Consider the following 8,711-nt stretch of genomic DNA (forward strand, 5'->3'; position numbering starts at 1 on the left):
GATATATATGAGAAAATGATTATTGGAGCATATAACTGACTTTTTAAAAAACGTATACCCCTAAATATTTGCACCTTATGAGTTTATTTGCTGGAAAAGAAATCCTGGCTCTGTTGAATTTAGCAGTCTGTAACTGACATCAAGGAGGCATCTATCTTTTCCTCAGAAAAAAATTGTGACTATCAGTGTTGCTTTCATTTGTAAGCCTTTGGGAAAGCAAGGGGAGAGAGTACTCCACTGTCAGATTTGTGATATGTCTCCTTGCTGTGTGTGGAATAGATATAAAAGAAACAAAAACATCTTTCTGCAACTGTCCATTCTGAATGATTTATAGCTGCCTACGGAAATGAAGTCAAACTTTGTCTGAGAAACTTATGAACATAAGTAATTTTCCACAAAAACAGTGTCCCAGATCAAAGGATAACCATGTATATAGTTTCATAATCTCTGTAATTTACAAATGATATAAATAAAAGCAGTTTTTGGTTGGATGTTGATTCTTGAACTTCTGTGGAATTTGTAAGGATAGAACAAAAATAACAGTACTCAGTCTCCTGGGTTGTTCCCGTATCTGAATTACAAATGCTAACCAAGTAGGCAAGGTTCTTTGGGTAGATGTGTTATCTTTTATTAGACCAACTAAATAGCTGGGAAAAAGTTCTTTGCAAGCTTTTGGGCACAAACATCCTTCTTCAAGTGTGTTTGTGCCTGAAAGCTTGCAAAGAACGTATTTGTTCTACCCAAAGACCTTGCCTGCCTATGTCCTTAGACCAACATGGCTTCAACCAACAACCTGCAAGTGCTAACCAAGACATTTAAAGAAGCAAGCCTCAAATTTATCCAGCATCAGCCACAGCATGTGTTTATTGCTTAACCCTTTATAATATTTTTAAACAAAAGTGTTGCATATTGTGTTGACCTTTGAGATATCCGCATACCATACTGACTCTGTTTTGGCTAGTCAGTAAGACGTGCCTCGTTCAGACATTGTTTCTCCTGGGAGAATTGCTGCTTGCCCAGGAGAAACCACAAGTGTCCAGATGTTTGGCCTTTTTCTCCTAGAGTAAAAATGGCCATTCCAGGAGAAAAGTAACCTGGGAACAACCAGGGATAAATCACTCCAAGGAGTTTCTCCTGGGACAGTGAATATCTGTACATGCTATGGCTGGTCTCAGAAGAGAGTATGGTCCTCCATGGTCCCCCTCTTTCCTGGGCAACTGTGTTGTTCACTGGACTCTGCTGCTCTGAAAAGCACACCCATTTCACAATCCTCACATTATGCTGCAGGGAAACACAGGCTGATCAAGGGCAGTTTAGGTCAGCCAGTCAAGGCTGCCCTATATACTGTAGCCATTTGTCACCAGGCAGACTAAAGGAGCCTGCAGAGCACACTGAGATATGTGCACAGGGCCCCTCCCTGGCTGCACAGCGTCAGCTCTGCAAGCTCTCCACTCTTCAGGGGCTCAGCAATTCAAATGTCTGTACACCTGGCTCTGGGTAAGTTTCTTTACCAGACCGCACCTGGGAGAATCCTCCCAGATTATTTGAATGTGTGTTCATAGCCAGACACAGCAATCCAAATATCAGGTTTGAAAGAATAAGGCTGTCTGCAACCAGGAATTCTCTCTCCCCCTTCTCCACCAGTCTGTTCAGGCATTCAATTTGACATGAGAAAAATTTTGTTGTGTCGGTGTGGGAATCATTTCATATGATATGTCCCTTTAAACCATTAAAGATTTAACCTTTGATCAAACTGAGCTCTCTCTGGAGTAAGGGATGGGTACCAGCTAAATTACTGGTGCATGTCACAATGCTAGTAGGGACCATGTGTGTCTACAGGAGCCCCTAACCTGGTGGTCCTCAACTTTTATGGACTCAAGGTATCCCTGACTGGACTCAAGGTGCCCCTCCATAAATTCTGTGAATTGAGTGGCACCCAGTGTCAAAAACCAATTTATGACAATACTTATCTCCTTACACAGGAACTTGGCAGGAGGGCTGGGGGATCCTCCAGGCAAGGACAACATTAGCCTGGCTTAGAACTTAGCTTATTTACTTATCTCCTCACATTTTATACAGAAAAGGTTTCTATCAGCAAACCCAGTGGGAAAGAACACCCCTTTCCTGAACTGAGACAGATACCTGGAAGAACTGACAATATTTTTTTGGTTTCTGTCTGTAGTTGTTCAACAATCAAGAACTAATTCAATTTAGGTGGTTATCCTGATACTTTCTTTAGAAATAGAACAGTTCAAACTTGCGGCACCCTTCAAAGAAACTGGCGGCACCCCAGGATAGGCCTAGCACCCTGGCTGAGAATCACTGCACACACTTTATAAAGGCAAAATGCTAAAAAGAACTTGAATGTCCTCAAAGATGACAACACTTCTTCATAGGGGAAAGGTCCATCGCTGCCAAGAACTTTGAAGCAACATGCTCTCAAAACTTGCAGTTCTACTGAGCGTCTCATTTGATCGACAGAAATAAAAAAAATGGAGCACTTGTGGTTACAGCTGAAATTTGAAGGTTTGCCCCCTCAGCCTGTAGCAAAGCATCTGGTTTAAGCAGAACAGGAGCTCTCGCTTCCTGCTGCCAAGATGTGGTAGGGCAGGGATACCAGAAGGCCCCCTCTACAGGAATTGCAGATTAGTTCAGGGGGTTTCAACCAGGGGCATGTGTACCCCTGGGGGTACTTGGGAAGGCCTCAGGGGGTACTCAGCAGCAGGCACCACTGGCACTCTTGTCAACCAGCTGTTGGGGAACCCTCCACCCCCCAGGTGTTCACGGGCTGCCAGGGGACTCCTTTTTTGACCGGCTGCCAGGAGTATACTGACCCAGAAAGGTTGAAAACCCCTGAACTAGTTCAAAAGCACACCACCACCATTTTCTCAGCACCAATGTGCATTTTGCCATTTATGCAAGTGCACGTGACACAGTGCCAGGTGCTTTTAAATGTGCCCAGCGGCTGTGTCACACGTATATGTGCAAAGTAGCTATCCTGCCATAAAACCCCCCAACCAGCTATAAGGTTAGACCTCCAAAATAAATATGTACTAACTTTACAGCCAGGTGCTGCCCACCTTTCATTGGGGTAGCAGGGTCCACCATAGGGCTGGGAGCCATCCCAGCCACACGGGTTTACCTTATGCCCAGTGTAAAACGCCTGGGCCTTAGGGATCGAGGCAGCTGTGATCCCCAAGGATGGAGTGAGGGGATGACCCCCCTGGGGATCCCTGCCATGATACCCAGCGCTTGGGGGTGCACAAAACCCCTGGGCCCCGGGGTTGCAGGATGGCGACCCTCTGGCCTGGGCGCTTCCCCCACCGGCGTGCAATTGCGGCCGCCCTCTGACAGCCTGCAGCAGGGAAAGAAGCCAAAGGAGCAACGGACACAGCCTCCTCCGGCTATACCTGAGGCCCCAGCCCCAGCCCCAGCCGAGCTCCGCTCCGCTCCGCTCCCGCCCTTCCTGCTCGCCCTGACTTTCGCTTTCCCCGCAACGGCTCTTTTCTAGCTCTGCCGGCGCTTTCTCGGAAAGCACGTGGCCGGCTGTTCCAGGGAGCGCGCGCCCCGCCCGCCGCCGCCGCCCGCCCAGGGGTCACGGCCTGGCAGCCGGACCCTCTAGAGCCCCCGCAGCGGATCTCTGTCTACCGCAGTGCCTTATAACCTCCAAAATCGGGGATGGAGGTGCGGGCCCCTGGGAATGGGAAGGGCGGGTGTTCACACGCTTTTGATTGCTCAGACTAAGCTTTGAGACCCCCTGAGATATAGCGTGCAGGCTCCCAGGGGCCCGCCGACCTCCGGTTGAAAACCCACTGAGCTAGATGCAGCACAGGCTTTGCTGAGCAAAGTGTTGGATGCATCCTGATGAAGTAAGCTTCAGCTCAATAAAGCCTCTGTCATCTACAGATCTACTTCGGTTAGTCTGTGAGGTGCAAATGTACCCCACAGTCTGCTTGACTTAAAGACTAACAAGGCTAACTACATCTCTGCTTCTTTTGTAGACACCTGAACTAGTCTGACAACCTGGAGCTCCCCACAGCCTGCAAAACCTGCCCAGGACACCGGACAGAGGGATGTGTAGCCCCATACCCAGCTCCATGTTGCTGGGCTACACAGCTGTTAGTACCCAATCTACTTACCTGGCAGGGAAACACCATGCATCTGAGTCCAAGAAGGCAGTTCTCCGTAAGCCCTCCCAGGGAAGACTTCTTCTGGCCTGGTTTAGTACCCACGGAGGTGTTGGGACTTAATGCCCATTTTATGGAAATGGGAGGCTCCTCCCTAGCTTGCTCCTGCAGCCATGTGGCTGAGGGCAGGTGAAACTTGGGGGCATCCAAACCCCAAGCCTCCAGGCTTGGGCCTGCACATAGGACGCCTGCCAAAAGACTTTGGAAATATCTGAAGCCCTGGTGGGGGTGGAGGATATTTGCCAGTTGTAGGGCCACATATGGTTCTGGACTGACTCATGGATTTGGACTTGGTTTGGCTGACTTGGCTTGGAAAACAAAAAAATTCTTTAAAGACAACAAAAACCCCAATCTAGGTCGTTTCAGACTAGCTCAGCACAACTTTTTAAGACAGTGACTTCTGTATTTCAGTTGCCCTAGACTAACATTTCTCAACCTGGGGGTTGTGACCCAAAAGTGGTTTGCAAGAATATAGAAGGTAGCGAGGAAACTTTAAAAATGGATTCTTCTTTAAAGGAGAAAAACATGGGAAACCGTGGCTTTCCGTTGCAGGCTGCCAAGAGTTCCAGCTTGCAAGGGGCTGCTTCCACCCCCCGCACCCCCCCGCCGCGCCTCATGCCCCACACACACCCTACCCTGCCCCACATACCCACCCCTTGCCCCACACACTGTGGGGACAATGAGAGGCACTGGGTCGGGACTGGCCATCGATGTTTCCAAATGGGTCACAGTACAAAAAAAATGTTGAAAACCACTGCCCTAGAACACGACCTTGCTACCTTGGATGAGATAACTCAAAAGTTCAGGCAAAAATCAGTTTCTATCCCTTTGCTTGCTAAAAAACAGTGACAGTTTTATGATAAACTTTAGAAGAAGTTGAAGCAGGCTCCCTGTGGAAGAGGGGGAAAAGTTACCCCAACATCGCGTGAGCTGACTGAACAGCTGCATGCCCTTTATTGTAAATGTTTTTACTGGACAGGCCAGCTAGAAATTGGATATAACTCATGCTGACAGATTTTCCATAATAGGAATACAAAAGTAAAACTAAATACTTTTTTCATTTTCTTGTTCATGAAATAAACTAGTTCATGCTTGCTTGTTGTTGAATCAAGGGCATAATTTGGGTCTTGCAACAGCAAAAAACACAACAGTATATATTCAGTGAGATGTGTGCTTTAGTACACCAAATATTTTCAATAGAAGCTGGATGATAGACACTATGCAAACAGTCCCCACCCCACAGTATTTACAGGTTCTGTTTTTGTAGGGTTTGTACATCTAGCAGTACCTTTAAATAAAATTAAGATTGTAATTCAAATGTCACAGATCAGGAAAAGTTAAGGTTAATTGTATGTCTACAGCAATATCCTATATTGACTTAGCCTCTTGAACCTCTTGGAATAACAGAACACTGCCATTCAACCAGCAATGCCCTGGACAGAAGTAAGGATTCACCTTTCACATGACAAAAGCAGGGCATCAGTTAGAAAATTGGGCCAAACTGCAATGATTTAGTATAGTGGTGCTCAAGTTTCTAGCCCTATGAGCTAGAGTGGTGTGGGGTTGGTCTATAGGCTGGATCCTGTGCAAGGTTGGTCTGCAGGCCAAATCAAATGTGGGTTAAGCAGGCAGGGGTGATCCAGTGTGCTGGCCCAGCCCCACACACTGGATCCAGCTGTTCACCTCACATGCTCAACCTCACAGGCCACTCCCACTGTGCACCAGTGCCATCTATCAGACAGGGCCATATCAGCCTGTGGGGCTCCCCATAGGTCCATTAATTTTGCCCCAGGGGAGTGGCAATAACATTGCCACCACTCTGCTGTCATGTTTTCAGACCAGTTGGGAGACCCACAGTTTGGGTGATGTGGCCTCTTGGGTCACATCAGACCCATGGACCAGACATTGAGCACCAATCACTTATCACATTAGAAGTCAAAGCAGAATTTGTTCCATAAAGCACGCATTTCATTGTAGCTAAGAGAAATACCACGATGTCTTAACACAATGGCTTAGTTCTTGAATATGCTGTTAAAAAAGTAGCAACTTTAAGACCTTTGGTGAAAATCAAATCCAGATTACCTCTAGCAAAATAATCAAGAGAAATGTGTTCAGCTTGTATCCTATGCAAGTTACCCATATGCAAATTAACATAAAGCTGAGAATCAAAGTTGGTCACAACACTGCAAAACATTGATGAAAGATTGACAATATTTTACAGTTTTCCCTCCCAATTTCTTCAATGGCTTTTCTCAGGATTAAGGGTTCAGAGCAAAATGTGGACTGAATCCACATGGGGGAAAAAAAACCCCTCACTGATGCTTCAAGGAGGTATGTGTCCCTTTGACAGGTATTTTGTCCAGACTCATAGGCTGCTGAAGACAATATGGCTGTATCCAGACAAGCACGGATGTTTGTTTTCCCCTGGGGACAAGTAGTGGCAGCATACCTTGTGCTGCTGCTGCTCGTTCCCAGGGAATGCACCATAATGCAGGCATTTTGGCACACAGCAGGTTACCCCAGATAGGGCAGGGGAGGTTGCTGGCCCCAGCAGCCTTACCTGGGGTCCTCGGGGCCTCAGGGAACTGCAACTGTGGCACTCCAGAAGCTGGGAGCCTGGCCAGCAGTTGGAGTGTGGCACTGGCCAACCAGGCTCCAGTTTTGGGCAGCGCATGCTGCCACCATGTGTGCCACCCCCCTTTTTGGAGGGATCTCCTGGGGTGAAAACTCTGCCCCGCCATGCTGCAAGGTAGAAGTGTGGGGAATGCCTGCCTGTGTGGTGTGGCACATGCCCATGTTTGTCTGGACATGGCCAATGAGTTTACAATGGACTCGAGCAGTGTTGGACTGGATTAGTAAAGCAAGCATCAAGATGGTCACACTGATGTAATTTATTGTCTGCTTTAGCAACCCAAGTTTGTGCCTAGGATGGACTTCTGGGTTGAAATCTATGCCACCGTGCTAATGCTGTTACTAGGTTAGTTACATTAAAATTAGCATGAGTGTAATTACCCATGCTACAGTCACTCCAAGCAGGAGTTGCAATGCCTGCCAAAGGGGAAAAAAATTACCAAAACAGCGTGTGAGTGAGTCGAACATCTGTATGCCCTTTACTGTAAAGGTTCTTACTGGACAGGCCAGCTAGAAAATGGAGACATCTCATGGCTAAAATGCTGACAGAAAGATTTTCTGTAGTGAGAACACAAAAGCAAAACTAAAGACTTCTCATGTTGCCCTATAGCTATGAGTTCATGGTTGCTTGTTGTGAACCAAGGGCATAGCTTGACAAACACCTCATTTGACTTAACTGGAGGTTGAGAAAACTCAGTACTAATCAAAAGGACTCAGCAATGTCTTGGCTAATTTCTTTCTGGGCCATGTCATGAATAAAGCAGACAGCTTTTTCTCCCCCCCCCTCCCCAAGACTGCAGTGCCTAGTAATTCTTCCATTTCTTCCTAGCTGATTTCTAGTTCACCTATATCTTTGTTAATGGCTTGTCTCTTGGTCTTCCACAGTTCCCTTTCTTTACTGGTGTCCAGTTCAGTCAATGCTTTAGAACTGTGCGTTCTTGCTGCACACCCAAACCTGAAACTCCCTTTTGTGCAGTGGTTTCCTTAGTGGTCTCTCTCCTGCTTTGTTCCTGTTTTTCCAGACTGGAAACTTACCCCTCCACTCTCAGCATGCTGTGCAGACACCGTCAGCCAAAAGTGTCTACTTTTATGGCAAGCCTTGTTCGTCCCCAGGCATCAATACCACCTTTCACGCTCCCTTGAATGGTTCCACTGTCTTATGAACCCATGGGTGTTAATTACTCCGGATTTGATCTAAGCCAGTGGTTTTCAGCCTTTTTTCATTTGCAAACCCCTAGAAAAATTGGAATGGAAGTGCGGACCCTCTGAACTGTACATGCAGGTGTTCACATACTTTCCATTGATCATGGTCATCTTTGATGGACCCCCTAGACCACCATTTCTCAACCTGTGGGTTGTGACCCGACAGTGGGTTGCAAGAATAGAAAGGGTTGTGAACAAACTTCAAAAATGGATCAAACAACAATTCTCCCTTAAAGGAGAAAAAAAGGTGGGGATAGATGGGTTTGCTGGCAGAGCTTCAGCCTGCGAGGGGCTGCTTGGGGCCCCGCCAAGAGTTAGGGTTGGGTGTGAGGGGCACCTGCAGGGCCAGGGGACTGTTTTCTACTTAAATTATTATTTACTGGGTCGGGACTGGCCACTGATGCTTACAAAAGGGTCCTGGTACAAAAAGGTTGAGAAGCAGCGGGGCTGGACCTGCTGATCTCATGAGGTCCCTTCCAGCCCTGCACTTCTGTGAACCACTGCCCTGGATGCAGGGTCCCGCGACCCCAGGATGAGACCCACTGATCATATTCCCAGCTGCCTTTCCTCCTTATTGCCCGGCTGGGTCAGCCCCAGTGGCGGTGGCCTGCCCAGCTCTTCCCCCGCCCGGCGCTCGGCAGCTCCTAGACACCCGCATCCGGCGCGGCGGGAGGGCAGGGAGCGGCCGCC

This window comes from Alligator sinensis, unplaced genomic scaffold, assembly GCF_000455745.1.
Source record: "Alligator sinensis unplaced genomic scaffold, ASM45574v1 scaffold351_1, whole genome shotgun sequence".
In the NCBI taxonomy this organism is placed as follows: domain Eukaryota; kingdom Metazoa; phylum Chordata; order Crocodylia; family Alligatoridae; genus Alligator; species Alligator sinensis.